This window comes from Mustela nivalis (assembly GCF_964662115.1).
Source record: "Mustela nivalis genome assembly, chromosome: 2".
NCBI classification, from domain to species: Eukaryota; Metazoa; Chordata; class Mammalia; order Carnivora; family Mustelidae; genus Mustela; species Mustela nivalis.
Window position 1 is genome coordinate 38,899,291 of NC_139021.1, and position 16,029 is coordinate 38,915,319.

Sequence of the window (16,029 nt, forward strand, 5' to 3'; positions counted from 1 at the left end):
GCCCTGTTCATACAAAAGCAGACACAGAGATCAGTGGAACAGATTAGAGACCTCAGAAGTAGACCCTCAACTCTATAGTTAATTAGTCTTCACAAAGTGGGAAAGAACATCCAGTGGAAAAAAGACAACCTCTTCAATAAATGGTGCTGGGAAAACTGGACAACCACATGCAGAAGAATGAAACTATACCATTCTCTTACACCATACACAAAGATAAACTCAAAATGCATGGAAGACCTCAATGTGAGACAGGAATTCATCAAAAATCCTAAAGGAGAGCACTGGCAACAACCTCTTCGACCTTTGCAACAGCAACTTCTCTCAATTTTTGTCTCCAAAGCAAAGGGAAATAAAAACAAAAACAAACTTTGGGACCTCATCAAGATAAAAAGATTTTGCATAGCAAAGGAAATAGTCAACAAAACTGAGAGGCAATCAGCCAATGGGAGAAGATATTTGCAAATGACATTTTGGATAAAGGGCTAGTATTCAAGATCTATAAAGAACTTATCAACATCCAAAAAATTTATCAACATCCAAAAACAATCCAGTCAAGAAATGGGCAGAAGACATGAACAGACATTTCTCCAAAAAAGACATACAAATGGCTAACAGACGCATGAAAAAATGTTCAACATCACTAGCAATCAGAGAAAAAACCACAATGAGATACCACCTTACACCAGTTAGAATGATCAAAATTAACAAGACAGGAAACAAGAGTTGGCAAGATTGTAGAGAAAGGGGAACCTTCTTACACTGTTGATGGGAATGAAGCTGGTGCAGCCACTCTGGAAAACAGTATGGAGGTTCCTAAAGGTGTTAAAAATAGAGCTACCCTATGACCTAGTGATTGCACTACTAGGTATTTACCCCAAAGATACAGATGTAGTAAAAAGAAGAGACACATACACTCCAATGTTCATAGCAGCAATGTCCACAATAGTCAAACTGTGGAAGGAACCAAGATGCCCTTCAACAGAGGAATGGATAAGGAAGATCTGGTCCATATATACAATGGATTATTACTCAGTCATCAGAAAGGATGAATACCCACCATTTGCATTGACATGGATGGAACTGGAGGGGATTGTGCTAAGTGAAGTAAGTCAGGCAGAGAAAGACAATTATCATACAGTTTCACTCATAAATAGAAAATAAGGAATTGAGCAAAGGACCACAAGTGAAGGGAAGGAAAACTGAATGGGAAGAAATCAGAGAGGGAGACAAACCATGAGAGACTCTGGACTCGGAAAGAAGCTGAGGGTTAAAGAAAGGAGGGAACTTGGGGGATGGGTTACTGTGATGGGTATTAAGGAGGGCACTGTTGCAATGAGCACTGGGTGTTACATGCAACTAATGAATCATTTGAACACTACATCAAAAACTTGTGATGTACAATATGCTGGCTAACTGAACTTAATAAAAAGAAAGATTGGGCAGGAGCTTGAAAAAAATTAAATAATGAGTTATATTGATAGAGTTAAAAAAAAAAAAAAAGCAAGTTGTCCTATTCAAAAACATTTCTCCTAGCCCTAAAAAGGTCATATGTGGTTAAAAAAAAAAAAAAAAAAAAAAAAAGAAATGTAGCTAAATCAAAGAGGGTGGAAGAGTTGAGCACACACCAGGAGGATAGTGATAAATTTGAGCCCCAAGATCCAGTTGTGCCTGAGGCTAGCTTGCCCCTTTCAGCTACAAGCACCAATACATTCCGATATTTTATTTAAGCTTATTTGAGTTAGAATGTCTGTCATTTGCTTCCAAGAAAGTTCTAATTTACAAAGTACCTGACTTGGTTCAGTTATCCTAACACTTCCTATAGTTCTAGGATGACTGGACTGCTGAGGACCTACAAACAGCTCCTACAGTTATGTCCCAGTACTTCAGAAAATTGCTCCATGTTCCATTTTGTACTTTCTACTCGAAACCCTCTTATTCTGGTTCCTTATGTCTTCTCCTATCCTGTGTCTGATACCTCAATCTCTTTGGATCAATACTACGTGGTACCTGTGCTCCATGGTACAGTGGAGGCTGATCTTCCATTTCAGTCTCATCTTGAATGTAGTTCCTCCCAGAATCCTGGACTGCACACTTTTTATCCCATAGGCCAGTGTTTCCAACCTCTGCATTTAACCCAGGACCCCTGAGCCAGACATCTCTCCCAGAGCAAGAGCCTCTGAATCATTTTGTTTCCTTCAGTAGGTCCTGCAGCGAACCTTCCAGGTCCCCTTAGTACATGTTCACTTTCTTTTGATATTGGTGCCTTTGGCTTTAATTTGCTATTCAGGAAACCCAAAGACCAAAACCTCCTCTCCACCCCCACTAAAATATTCATACATTTTCCTCATATTTGGTAATAGGGAATTTTGATGGGAAATGATAAGAATAAGCTTTTGTCAAGAAGTTAATCCTTCAAATAAGGAAGCCCTAAAAGTCTACATTGCATAAAACACTCTGACCACACAAAGAATGTAAGATTTAGCCTTATGGGAATATGTCCCTGTAATGGGCTAAATTGTGTCCCCTCAAAAATTCATATGTTGAAGTCTTAACCCCCATTGCCGCAGAATGTGACTATATTTGGAGATAAAAATATTTAAAGAGGTAATTAAGTTAAAATGAGGTCATTAGGGTGGGCCCCAATCCAGTATGACTAGTGTTCTTATTGGAAGAAGAAAGTAGGACACAGATAAACAGAGAGAAGAAGATATGAAGACACAGAGAGAAGACAGCCTCCTATAAGCCAAAGAAGGAGGTCTCAAATGAAACCAGACCTGGGGACACCTTGATCTTGAACTCTTAGCCGCTAGAGCTGTGAGAAAATAAATTGTTGTTTAGGATAGTCAGTCTGTGCACTTTGTTGTAGTATCTCTTGCAAACCATGACATTCCCCTACTAGTTAATAGTAAACTGGCATCTCTCCTCATCAAATCCTTTGGGAAAGAATAATAGGAATCTCTTTCTGGCTCTTTCTCTTGACAAAATACCCACAGAAAAGAAACCCATGGTATCTGTGGAATTACCACTAAAGACTTAGGATTTATCTAGCATCTAAGGTCTGGGGTCTCAGTTACCAGTAAGGGAGGAAGCTAGTGAAGTAAAGTAGTAAAGAGTCAAGGATGATCCCTCTTCCTCTGCTTCTTTCCCTTCCTCTCTTCTTGTTGAATAATTTGTGCAAAAGCTATTAGGTGGAGCTGAGCAAACAAAGTGTGTATGTTGGGGGTTAGGGAAATAATAAGCTGTGGTGGCCCAGAGCAGCATGCTAGAGCCTGAGTGGAAGCGGTAAGGTGTCCACACCAGGGCTAAGCCTCACAAAGGGCAGCCTGACCAAGAAGAGTGAGAACATTTTTGTAGATGGGCTGCCTGGTGTGAAGAGTTGACACTGAGCAGGGTAGGGTGTGTCTCCATGTGGGTGGGTGACATGTCGGTAGCCAAAGCAAGGTGAGGAGGGTCTCCCTTCCCCACAGGGATTTAACCCAGTATAAACAATGAAGTCTGAGCAGAGTGAGGAAGGCATCCATATGGCAGGGTGGCTCAGAGTGGTGTGAGAGGACTAGGAGGATAACAAAGGCATGGGGGCGGGCAGGAGGGCACTGGCATGGTCTGTTTGGGAACCAATGGGGTGAGGAGGATGCCCACAGCACAGGGTGGGGTGGTGTGAGGTGGCAGGGCTTCAATTGAGTGAATGGGGCATCCATGTGGTAGGTCAGTCCAGTGTGAGGTTTTGGAGCCCAAGCAGTGTAAGGAAGCTAGAAGGAAGGAGGCTGGTTATGTAGGGGTGGATTGATTCAGTAAATACATGTAATACAAGCAGTAAGAGCTAGGTGTCTCGTTGGAGAAGGAAATTACAAATATGGAAAGGAGAAAACTAGAACTCTGTGGCATTGGATTAAAATTAGGGACGATGATGTGAACACAAGGGTTTCAGGATGATAGATAAACATATACTGTAGACAGATAGGTAGATAGTTAGGGGTTTTTTTTTGTTTGTTTGTTTGTTTGTTAATGTAAAAGTGTACACCCACGCATCTGCACATTCCCCAGCTCTGTACATGGAGAGGATCTGGGGGCAGTGACACCCCAACAGCAATAAGCATACTGAGTGCATAGATTTTGGTTTCTAAACACTATTCTCTGTGAACAGACATAAGGGATTCTTAGATCAATGGCTGCCAGATAAGGCTGATAAACTTTTGGTACCAAAAACTACAAAAGCGATCAAAGAATGTAGAGACGTGTCACATCCAAAGGATACTGAAGCCAGCTTAAAGGGACTCCCACTAGCCAAACAGGGAATAATATAAGCACAGAGATAAAGATCGTAGCTGGTTAAATAGGATCTAGGAGTCCATACTGGTATGAGTAAATAGCAAATATCAATAGCAGATGGGATAGGGTATCAATCATGTCAGCAGCTTACTCTCACCTACTTTGGAAAAGAAAATCATATTATTTGTACTGCAAATTTTCTGCAAATTTGGGATCTTTTCCAAATTAAAAAAAAACAACAACAAATAAAGTTCAAGAATGCAAGACAACTGGCTCAGTCTCTTTAACAAATTTGTGTCATGAAAAAAGGGATAGATTAAAAGAAGCTTATGGGACATAAGAGGCAGATGCAAACATGGTCCTGGATGAGATTCAAGTTTGGATAAACAGTGATAAAGCACATTTTGGAGACAGTCGGGCAATGTAAATATGGTTTATTAGATAAGATGAAATGTGTTGAAATGGAAAAGTAGAGATCATCAATCAGAAAAGGGGGGGAAGCAGACAATAAAATAGAACAGTAGTATGTATCACGTGATCTCATTTTAGTGAAAAAAATAGAAATACAAATAAATAAAGAAATACAAATAAAGTTCTGGAAGGATAAGTACTTAGCACTAGTACTCATGGGAGGGTAGGGTTATTTTTTTATTTTGTGATTTTCCCTGGTCTTTATTTCATAATGTATGATAATGTACATGCCCTGATTCTGTAGTAGTGAAAGATCCTTTTTTCTTTTTTTTAAGATTTTATTTATTCATTTGAGAGAGAGAAAGATAGAGAGAGCCCACAAGCAGGGAAAAAGGCAGAAGGAGGAGAAGTAGACTCCCCACTGAGCAGGGAGCCCGATGTGGGGCTTGATCCCAGGACCTAGAGATCATGACCTGAGCCGAAGGCAGATGTTTAACCATCTAAAACATGCAGGTGCCCCAAGATAATTTTTTAAAGTAAAATTTAAATAGAAGAATTGGAGAAAGAGTCAATGGAGTTGGTGTTCACAACCTTGAATAACTCATATATCAGCTGGGACATGTTAATGTTACAGAAAACATTTGGGCAAAGTCCTTGAAGTAGGAGCCTAGGGTCCCTAACTCTGCTCTAGGTATCTGAGAGGAGCCAGATGGGTGTGCATGGCTATATCCATCCATTTTAATGCCATATAATTAATGCCTCATTTTAATGCCATATAATTTTATTTATTTTTTTTTAAAGATTTTTTATTTATTTGTCAGAGAGAGAGAGAGCGAGCACAGGCAGACAGAGTGGAAGGCAGAGTCAGAGGGAGAAGCAGGCTCCCTGCGGAGCAAGGAGCCCGATGTGGGACTCGATCCCAGGACGCTGGGATCATGACCTGAGCCGAAGGCAGCTGCTTAACCAACTGAGCCACCCAGGCGTCCCAATGCCATATAATTTTAATTCCTCAGTTATCTCACCTGTAAAATGGGTACTGATATGCTACCTCAGAAGATTATTGAGGAGTATTACATGAGTTAATATATTTGTAAAATGTTGAATAGATTAGTAATAGATATCAACACACCTCACTTCTACAAATAGAAAATTTTGACCATCTCTGTTTTTTGCTTCATAAAGATATAGCCTCCCAGTTCCTACTGGAACTTGGTACAGCAGTCCCCCTTATCTACGGGATCTACCTTCCAACACCCCCCACAACGGATGCCAAAACTGCAGATGGTACCAAATCTTATATTGTTTTTTTTTTTCCTATCTATACATACCTGTGGTAAGGTTTAGTTTATAAATTAGGCACAGTAAGCAATGAACAACAATAAGGAATCTTTAAAATCGAAGAATTACAGTATACTGTAATAAACATTATGTCGATGTGGTCTCTTTCAAAATATCTTCCTGAGGTGTACTTACCCTTCTTTTGATGATGTGAGGTGATAACAGTGCCTAGTGATGAGATGAAGTGAGGCCAGTGACTTGGGCATCGTGACCTCACGTTAGGGTACCGTTAACCTTCCGATGATACATCAGGGGAGGATCACCCACCTCCAGACCAGGGTTGACCATGAGTAACTGAAACCACGAGAAGTGAAACCATGAATAAGGGGCTGCTGTATTTATTTTAAGAACTCTTATATTGGGGACACCTGGGTGGCTCAGTGTGTTAAATCCTCTGCCTTCGGCTCAGGTCATGACCTTAGGGTCCTGGGATCGAGCCCCAAGTCAGGCTCTCTACTTAGCGAAGAGCCTGCTTCCTCCTCTCTCTGCCTGCCTCTCTGCCTGCTTGTGATCTCTGTCAGTCAAATGAATAAATAAAATCTTAAAAAAAAAAAAAAAAGAGCTCTTATATTGTATCTTCTGTGTGCTAGGCACTATTCTAAGTGCTTTATAAATAATACATTTTTAATCATCATAATAATCCTATGAAGAGGGTACTCCTATCACCTTCTCCCTTTTATAGGTAAAGGAAGTAAGCCACAGAGAGGTTAATTAACTTTTGTAAAGTCACACAGCCATTAAGTGGCAGGGACAGGATTAGAACTAGGCAGTCCAAACTCTCAGTCTCAACCTATGTTGCCGCTCTCACAAGCAAACAGCCATGTACAGGAGAGGGCTCCTATTTCTAGATCAACTGGTTTCCAGAAGTTCACGTGTAAGCTACTGTTTCAAGTTCTGATGCATCTTCCACCCAAACAATATTACAAATTAGGTTTGGTTCCTAAGCCAACCTATTTAAATAGACCAAACTTACTTAACGCACACCATGGCTGACTCAGAACAGCTATGGCTTCAAGATCAGTGTCCCTCTGGGCAGAGGATGGTGAATAGATTGCATCTTCTGACCCAGTTTTGATCAATAACCTGTGGCTACAGGGAGTGCTGTCTGGACAGGAATTCTGGGCTTGGCCTTAGCAGGAGAGCATACTGGGATCAATTAATGGTATCTGCTGTGAATGGAAAAGGAGGGAGAGAGGCCCCAAAGCTGGCCATTTGCCATCCCTGCTTCAGATCCTTTTAAACCCCGACACGATGCTGTAAACCAAGGCCTACAAGCTGGTCTCTGGACGCTTCTCAGTCTTGAGTCCTGAGGAGTCCAGGAGATGGGGGAAGGGTATCGGGCAGGGATTCAGGGAGGCCAAGGTGCCTGGGGCTTCTGTGACAGTGTAGGAAGGCCTGGTGAAATCAGGGGCGAGGGTGGAGCTACTCTAATGGGGACGACAGCAAAATGATGGGTAACTTGTAAGTTGAGTATTCCTGTGTCAGCCCAAGTCCTTCCTCCGGTTGCAAGCATCACCCCAGTGAGCCACACCAGCAAGCATAAGGGAAGCAAGGTCTTGACACTGGATAGTCCCATGGCATTTCAAGAAATTGCCAGAATGGTTAAATGAGTCATTCTGGGTCACACAGTGAGGTCAGAACATCTGTCACCAGTTATATATAAAAGCAATGTCAGAGTAGAATGCAAACGTGTACATACAACCCAGCAAGATGATCCCACAAACCACCAAACTTGGGTACACTCTCCACTAAGGTTTGGAATGGGTGGATCCTCGCTCCTGCTGCAGACCTTTCCAGAGAGGGACACTGGAACGCGAAGTCAATTTTGCATGTGGTTTGCCGAAGACCTATTTCTCAAGATAAACGAGGAAAAAATAATTACCTAACGCTGAAAGTGAATCCCAAGCTCAGTCGCATTTGAGAGAGGACTGCTGCCCAGCAGACCCACAAAATGTCACGTCAGCTTTCGGAGGCCCTTCACAGTCGCTGCAAGAGTGCTGATGGAATCCAGCCAGGCAGCTTTAGAAGCAGCCCAGTCTCTTAGACATGGATAACACTGCCAAGAGGAAAAAAAAAGGGGGGGGGGGCCATTGCCTAGCTTGGCATCTGGGCCCTGCAGCTGCCAAATCATATCCAATAACCACGCCAAAGTCATCCGTGGAGAAATTCCCAGCAAGAGGCCCAGAGGTCCAGCATGCTAGAAAACTGCCCCAATCCGGGCAAGCAGTGGGTTCCAGTTCTCTAGTGTCTGCCAAGATCACCGGGCAACTTGAAGCAAGTCCTCACAAAGATTTCTGCTCCATCGTTCATAAAATGGGCACTTCCCTCATAGCATGTGTGTGTGTGTGTGTGTGAGAGAGAGAGAGAGAGAGGAGGAGAACAAAGAGAGACAGGGAGGGTACTGGGAGATGATGATACAATGAGCAATGAAGCCTTTTTTTCCAAATTGTCCAGAAGACAGTGTCTACAGGACTCAATGAACTAAAAAGAGGGGTGCGGAATTAAAAAAAAAAAAAAAAAAAAAGACTCTGGTCACTTCCTAATCCCTTCTCCCAGGAGGACAGGAAACTGTTGCACAGGGACTAAAGTCCCACCCTGTAGCCAGGAAAGTTCTGCCTACTCTGCTAGTGAGAAAAAAGGAAGCCAAGCAAAAACTCAGAAAAGTTGGCCAAGCCAGGCAGGAGCTCTCTGTTCCCTCCTGCACATCTGCCTTGGGCTTTTCTTCTTTTCAGATCAGTGCAAGAAAACAGATGGCTGCAGAAGCCTGAATTTTAAATTTATGAATGGAAATTTGAACAGATGTTAGCAATCAAGATGGCATATAAGAATTTTTCTCATACCATGTTTACAGCCCAGCCTCCTTCACATAAATGGGAGAGAGGGTCATAAAAAGGGTAGTTTTTGATCTCAGGACAGCATGGATCCAGCATGGTGATTATGGGGAGCAATAACGGAAATGTTGAAAGAAGAAAGAAAGAAAACACTAATCAACGGCCTGTATACATGCTAAATATTTATCTCCAAAATGATAAAATGTATCTGCAAGAAAACCATTAACCCATTAGAGCACTTTCTGTATTTTAAGCAAGTGAAAGTTCAAGGCCAGGGTTTTAACAAATGTCTGTGAATGCCTGCTTACTTAGGCTTTTGGCAGGATATACATTGTTTGGTTTGGTTTCGTTTGGTTTGGTTTCGTTTGGTTCGGTTCAGCTTGGTTGGAAGTCCCTGACATATGGGGTCTTACTAGATTTCGAAAAGAAATTGAGTAAAAAGCTAGTCAGAGAGCTCTGTCTGTGTGTGCTTGGGTCCATCATCCAGGGACTGGGCTGGATCCTAAGGGCAGCAGGGGAGTGGCAAAATGAATCAAACCTGATCTAGGTCCTTGACACACTTAGAACTGAAGGTAGAAGCAGGCTGGAACAAGGCATATGTTGAAGGTTACAGGAGTGAAGAGAAAGTTTTGGGAGTTAGTGAGATAGTCAGGGAGTCAGGGCCAGGGTCCCCAACAAGAAAATATGGAGTCAGGACAGCTAAGATCAAACAGCACCAACATCCCATTTTGCTGCTTAGACAGGACCTCACTAGCATTGCTTTGCAGTCTTTGTAGAAATGACTTCTGCAAAATGTCCTAAAATAAGGCAGTGACGCACAAAGCATTTGTCACCATCACGGGCAAGGGGCAGTTAAGACATCAGCCCCCAGATGTCAGCAAAAAAGACCCTCAGCATACAGATGTTAACCTAATAGGTAGACAGATACATGACCAAAGCCCTGATGGGCATGACTCAGCACACCCTGATCGCTTAAGATAGTTCTGCAAAAGAGCTCATAAAACCCCCTAAACTTAGAAACTCCAAGGCAACAAGGGAAGTGAGGTTCACTGGGGACTGGGTAATGACAGTGGTTTTCAGTATCTTACAGGAAGAGTCTGGAGCTTGGGGCCATCTGGAAGAAGAGTGTTGTTGACAATTCCTGCTGGCTACATTTTCAAAGCACGGGGTGGCCATAACATTTGGAAACATGAATCACGTTACGTTATCAGGTAGTACTGTAGAAATGTCAGTAAACCATTTACTATATATTTACCTGGATTTTCAGACGTTGTGGCCATCTTGGTTCTCCAGATTCCCTTCACTTCTAGCCACTTCCATCCACGATGATGGTCTCTCCTTGAGTACTGCAATCGCCTCACAAATCCTCCTGCTCGTGTGTTTGCCCACATCCACCATCCATAACCAGTCTATCCTCAACATGATAATCAAGGCACTCCCTTTGAAGCAGTGGTTCTCAAAGTGGGTTCCGGGACTAACAGCAGCAGCTACACCTGGGAAAGTTGGTGGAAATGCAAGTTCTTGGGTTCTACCCACCTACAGAATCAGAAATCCTGGAGGTGGAGCCCAGAAATCTGCTCTCTCTCTTTCTTTTTTTAAAAGACGTATTTATTTATTTATTTATTTATTTATTTATTTATTTATTTATTTGAAAAAGAGAGCCCGTGAGTCAGGGAGGAGCAGGGAAAGAGGGAGAGAGAGAATCCTCATGCAGACTCCCCTCTGAGCATGGAGCTCAACTCGGGGCTTGATCCCAGGACCCGGAGATCATGACCTAAGCCCAGATCGAGAGTCGGCCACTCAGCTGACTAAGCCAACCAGGCACCGCCAGAAATCTGTGTTTAACAAGAGCTCCTGGTGATTCTGATGCCTACTAAGGTTTGAGAAGGAATTGTAAGCATAGGCTAGAAAATATCACCCTTAGTTCAAAATCCTGTAAAGCTAAGGTCATCACAACGGCTGCAAGGTCACGCACCCACCATCTGGCCCATGGATCTTTCACTGACCACCCACCACCACTCTGCTTTCTAGCTCATTTACTCCCTCTGCCACACAAGGCCTTGGCGCTTGTTCCTTCTGCCAGGAATTCTCCCCAGCACCTCAGCTCTCCTTCCCCACCCACCATGGCTCAGTTCCCTCACCACCTTCAACCCTCTGCTCACGTCTTTTTGTTAACATATTACCTATTAATTGTCTGTCTCTTCCCATTAGAACTTAAGTTCCTTGAGAGTTGGGACTTTGTTCTGTTGGTTCCTGTATTCCGAAAACCGTGAATGTGCCTGGTACATAGTGAGTTCCCAGGAATCACTTGGTGGAAGAGTGTATAAATAATCTGTATGGAGGTTCTACCGGATGCCAGATAACGTGCAAAGTGCATCACTCACTCAATTCCCACAAGCCAGTGCATGGGATGTTTTTATTGTACATGCGGAAAAAAGTAACAGATACTAGAAAAGGACGTGACTGAGATACATAATTTCAGAGGAGGGGATTTCATGATCCCCAAATACTGGGTCAGCCATGGAGCCAAGTCCATCAACATTTTATATCCTCTTTCCTGCTTTTCCTTGCAATTGGTCTAGACGGAGGAAATGCAGGCTTACTCTGGCATTTACCTAAGCAGAAAGTAATTAAGGAGGCAAAAATCCTGCTTTCAATGACCCCAGGACAAGGCTACAAGCAGGAGGATTATCATTTGGTTTGCTGACATTTTCCTACTGCAAACACAGCTAATAGAGAGATTTCCCAAATATTCTTTTTTTTTTTTAAAGATTTTATTTATTTATTTGACACAGAGAGAGATCACAAGTAGGCAGAGACACAGAGAGAGAGAGAGAGAGAGAAGCAGGCTGCCCGCTGAGCAAAGAGCCCGATGCGGGGCTTGACCCCAGGACACTCAGATCATGACCTGAGCCGAAGGCAGTGGCCCAATCCACTGAGCCACCCAGGCACCCCAGATTTCCCAAATATGCTAATAATACTTACTCCTCTGCCCAATTACTTTTTTCAGTTTAAAAACAGTTTCTACTGTGTTGTTATTAAGGACCTGGTAGAAGTAGATGCTTTAATATGCTTATTCATGTGATAAAAAATGAGTTATGGTGCATTATGGGGATTTTCCCCCCCTTGTAATGAAAGATGGTATTCCTTGCTAGCTAGGTATCTGAGAAAATGAAAACCCAATTCTGTGACCAATACTGAAAAGTGAAACTGGTAGTAGTTCCTCTAGAAAGACTGTGCTAGAAGGCAGACCTGGGGGCCATCCTCCCTTTTTACCTACTTACCTCTCCAGCTGATCTCATCTGGACCCATGACTTTTAATACTATCTACCTTGTGTTCACTCCTGTGTCGTCAGAGTCCAGGAAGGAAACTAGAGCCAGGCTGGATAATGTAATAGAGGCAATTCAGTCCAGGGAATTAGGTATGAAGATGCCGGAAAAGCTGCAAGGGCAAACTGGGGAAGGCTAGATAACCCAGAGAACAACAATGGCACAAAGCCACTACCCTCCCTAAGGCTGGGGAGACGGGGGGGGGGGGGGGGAAGTGGGGCTCATGAGAGTTAAGGAACGGTGGGAACTGGGAACTTGATGGTTCAGTGGGAATTCAAGCCATTGGGCAGATACATGAATGCTGGAGATGCTGCCCAAAGTTGGGAGAAGAGGGGCAAGTACTCGGGCTTTTCTCTTCCACCTGACCTCTAGTCTTCTGCCAATAATCTTCCACCGGCCAAACTTTCCAAACTCTTCCATCGTTTGCATGAGGCATCCTTTTCCCTGCCCTCCAACTGCCTTACAGAGCAGAGCAGAGCAAAGAAGGAAAGAAGAGTGCCAACAGTCAAGTGATGGGACACTATTCCTAAGTTACTATCTCCGGCTCAGACCTCTTCTGTGATTCTTACATTCAGTTGTTCATCTGCACTTGAGTGTCTCAAAAGGAACTCTTACCAGCCAATGCCTTGATAGTCCCCCTCTAAGAATGGGACTCACTCAGCTTAGCCAAAAATATGTCGTCTTTGATTCCTTTCTTTCCGTATTCCCCACTCCTTCTAACCTTTCAGCAAGCCCTGTGGATTCCACCTCCCCAAACAATTCCTCTCCCGTCTTCTCTGTTTCCACCATTACCACCTTTAGGCCAAGCCACCATAGTTTCTCCTCTAGGTAACAATAATGATCCCTTAAGTGGCCACACTATCCCCACTACTGTGTCTCCTTATAATGTCTTGTCCAGGGATCAGATCCTGAAGATCTTGAGGGCGGGTGTACGGAGTCAGGACTTCATTCAAAGTGCGATAGGAGCCATTGAAGAGAATATGAAATAATGGATATCGTAAAGAGATCAGCCTCACTTCACTGTGGGAATAAATTGTAAATGAACAAAAGTAGAAGACAGAAGACCAGTAAGGAGGCAATTAAATTAACGCTTCTCAGCTATTCTTATCCCACCTTTTCTACCATGGTCTACTACCAAGGTCCAACACTGGCCTTGTCACAGTTCTTCAAAGTGGCCCAAGCTCCGTCCCTGTTTAGGGCTTCCCACAGCCTGGAATACTTATCTTGATTTTAGCACACTGGCTCTACATCATTCAGGCCTTACCCTCTGAGAGACCTTTCCTGACCAGGCTGTAGTAATTCTAGCCGTTCACAAATACACCATCTCTCTCCCTACAGGCACAAGTAGAATCGTACCTCTCTGCACACTGGAAATTAGGTGTGGTCACAGGACTTGCTCTGGCAAATGAGGTGTGGGTGGGAAGTAACAGGGGTCACTACTGGGTAGAAGGCTTAAGGGCCACTGTTTGGTTACCATGCTTTTCTTTATCCCACAGTGACCGGCAGCATTCCAGGTAACAGGTACTCCAATGACCGGACACTGAGGCTGAGGATATCCATCCACAGCAGAACTCTGCCAACCGCTGGACACATGGCATGAGTAAGATCCAAGTAAATCCTCACTATTGCAAGTTGCTGAGATTTTGAGGTCATTACCGCAGCACACCTAGCCTAGCTGGGCCCATCGAGTCCTTCAGTCCCTTACATCAGCCTGCATGATGTCCATCATGGAAATTACTACCAACTAGCAAGTCCTCCTTGCTAGTTTTGTTTCCTCTATGCACCCCTCTCCAAACCTCGTGAGAGCAGGAGCTCTATCTCATCACTATACCCCCGGCCTCCAGAAGAGTACCCAGAACATATTCAGTAGTCAAGTATCTGCTGATTAAACCTCCTACGCCTTGCACATACAACCATTTGTTGCTTGAATGCTACTTTGCCAAGGCAACAAGAATGAATGACTTGTGCTCATACACCGGAAAGATCAAAGCCTACAGCTTCACTCCATTTGTGGGTTAGAATTATTGCTTGGGTCACATATACCCTTCCACCTAACTCACAGAAAACCAAGTTGCTTCCGAAGCCACCATGAGTCCTTAGTCAGAAAATGCCTTGCCAGAAATCATATACAACAGATAAACAAAAAGGAATGAAATCTTAGAACAGTAAGTGTTAAGAGTGAAGTTGCCCCAAATCAGGAGATATTCTTACCACTAAATGGCAGGGTTTTTCATTCTTTTTAAAGCTTCCCAATGCCAGGGTGCCCCGGCTCAGTCAGGTAAGCGTCTGCCTTTGGCTCAGGTCATGACCTACAAGGTCCTGGGATTGAGTTCCTGCCTCCAGGCTCTCCACTCAGTGGGTGGGGAGTCTGCTTCTCCATCTGCCTCTCCTCCTGGTTTGTGCTCTCTCTTACTTACTCTAATAAATCTTTTATAAAAGGTAAAATCTTTTTTTAAAAAAAGTTTCCCATGCCAGCTAAAGCAGATTTCCCCAAAACAGCCAAATCTCAACTTTCAGTCTTGTAATAAAATATCAGCACTGAAAACACCTTTGTGGTTACTCAATTCAGACTACATTTATCATCTGGCTTGGTTAATTTTAATTGAAAACTTCTTCGGGTCTCACTGATGTCTGCCAGAGGTTTAGAACTTCAGAAATTCAAGTTAGAGGTTATGTTGCTTTAAGTCATTGCCTTTTAAAACCAAACATTAAATTTTTTTCCTACCATCCATTACATAATTATAATAAAGTTGTAAAGATGATTGTGATCGTAAAATTCACCCTGCAATATTTTTAGGTTTTCTATTTTTGCTCATTTAAAATTTTCCATAGGTCTTCAAAATGTCTAAAACACTAAAGAAGCAAGCTCCATGAAAATCATGAAAACTGTTATTGCCCCTGTTTTTATAGGACCCAGCACCCTTTGCGGGACATTCAAGTTCCTTTGGGAAACCAGAGTAAGGTAACTATGTTCTACTTATTATTATTAAGCTTAGTCTTCTAGACCCTGTACAAACACATTATACCCTCAAAAAGCAAGAGGCTTTTACCTCCTTTGCAGAAAGATTACCAAAATACCGTTTCACTAAACATCCAATCCAAAACTATCAACTTTGAATGTGAATAAGATGGCAATTATGCTGTCTTGTCCAACATAAGTTCAGTTTTATTAACCAGGTCCCAATCCTGAAGTTCAGGTACGAGGCACCTGTAACTGAAACTTAAAAACACACCATGAGCTCATCCCACCTTCCCATCCACTGAGAACAGGGCAGCTGGAATACTGCACGTCTTCCAAACACAAAGCCATATTCGCACAAAGGAAATCATTTACATGTGGCTAAGGAAACAGGAAATTTTCATGTTGGCTTTAATGTTTATATTTTGCCAAAATTTTCCTGAACTCGGTAATCGTTACTAACACTTCATATAGCAAGATTTACTGCATCTTAAAAACTAAAAAGAAAAAAAAAAAAACTCAGCAGAAAACATACAGTTGAAGAAAACTGGATGTCAGTCTATACAATGATTTTTTTTTTTTTAACTTTCAGCATGACAGACTTTATTTTGGCACTTTAACAAATATTTTGCTTTACAGCAGTGACAAAATATTTGCCAGAAACTTTCTTTTCTTGGCATTCTATTGCAAGCAGTTGTTATTCTATGAACTGAATTTCACTATGCTTTGCACAGTTAGAGGTATACCCACTACATTCTTTACCTCTGTAATCGAGGGATATTGTGCAACTTTAGAAGGTGCTAGAACTTTCTTTTAACCACCCCAAAGTGGATTGACTCTGTAAGTGATGGGACAGGAATTTGAGAATTAAGGCCATTAAGAATTTAAGTA

The 16,029-nt window shown here is 42.7% G+C and overlaps 1 long non-coding RNA gene across 3 annotated transcripts in view; it reads left to right on the top strand.

Moving 5' to 3' along the window:
- Positions 1-16,029, top strand: part of LOC309860590 — a 41,406-nt gene that overhangs the window by 21,263 nt on the left and 4,114 nt on the right. For all 3 annotated transcript variants that reach the window (XR_014309466.1, XR_014309467.1, XR_014309468.1), the window contains exons 2-3: positions 13,676-13,779; positions 15,012-15,141. This is a non-coding gene — a long non-coding RNA (uncharacterized lncRNA). The remainder of the gene's footprint in view (positions 1-13,675; positions 13,780-15,011; positions 15,142-16,029) is intronic.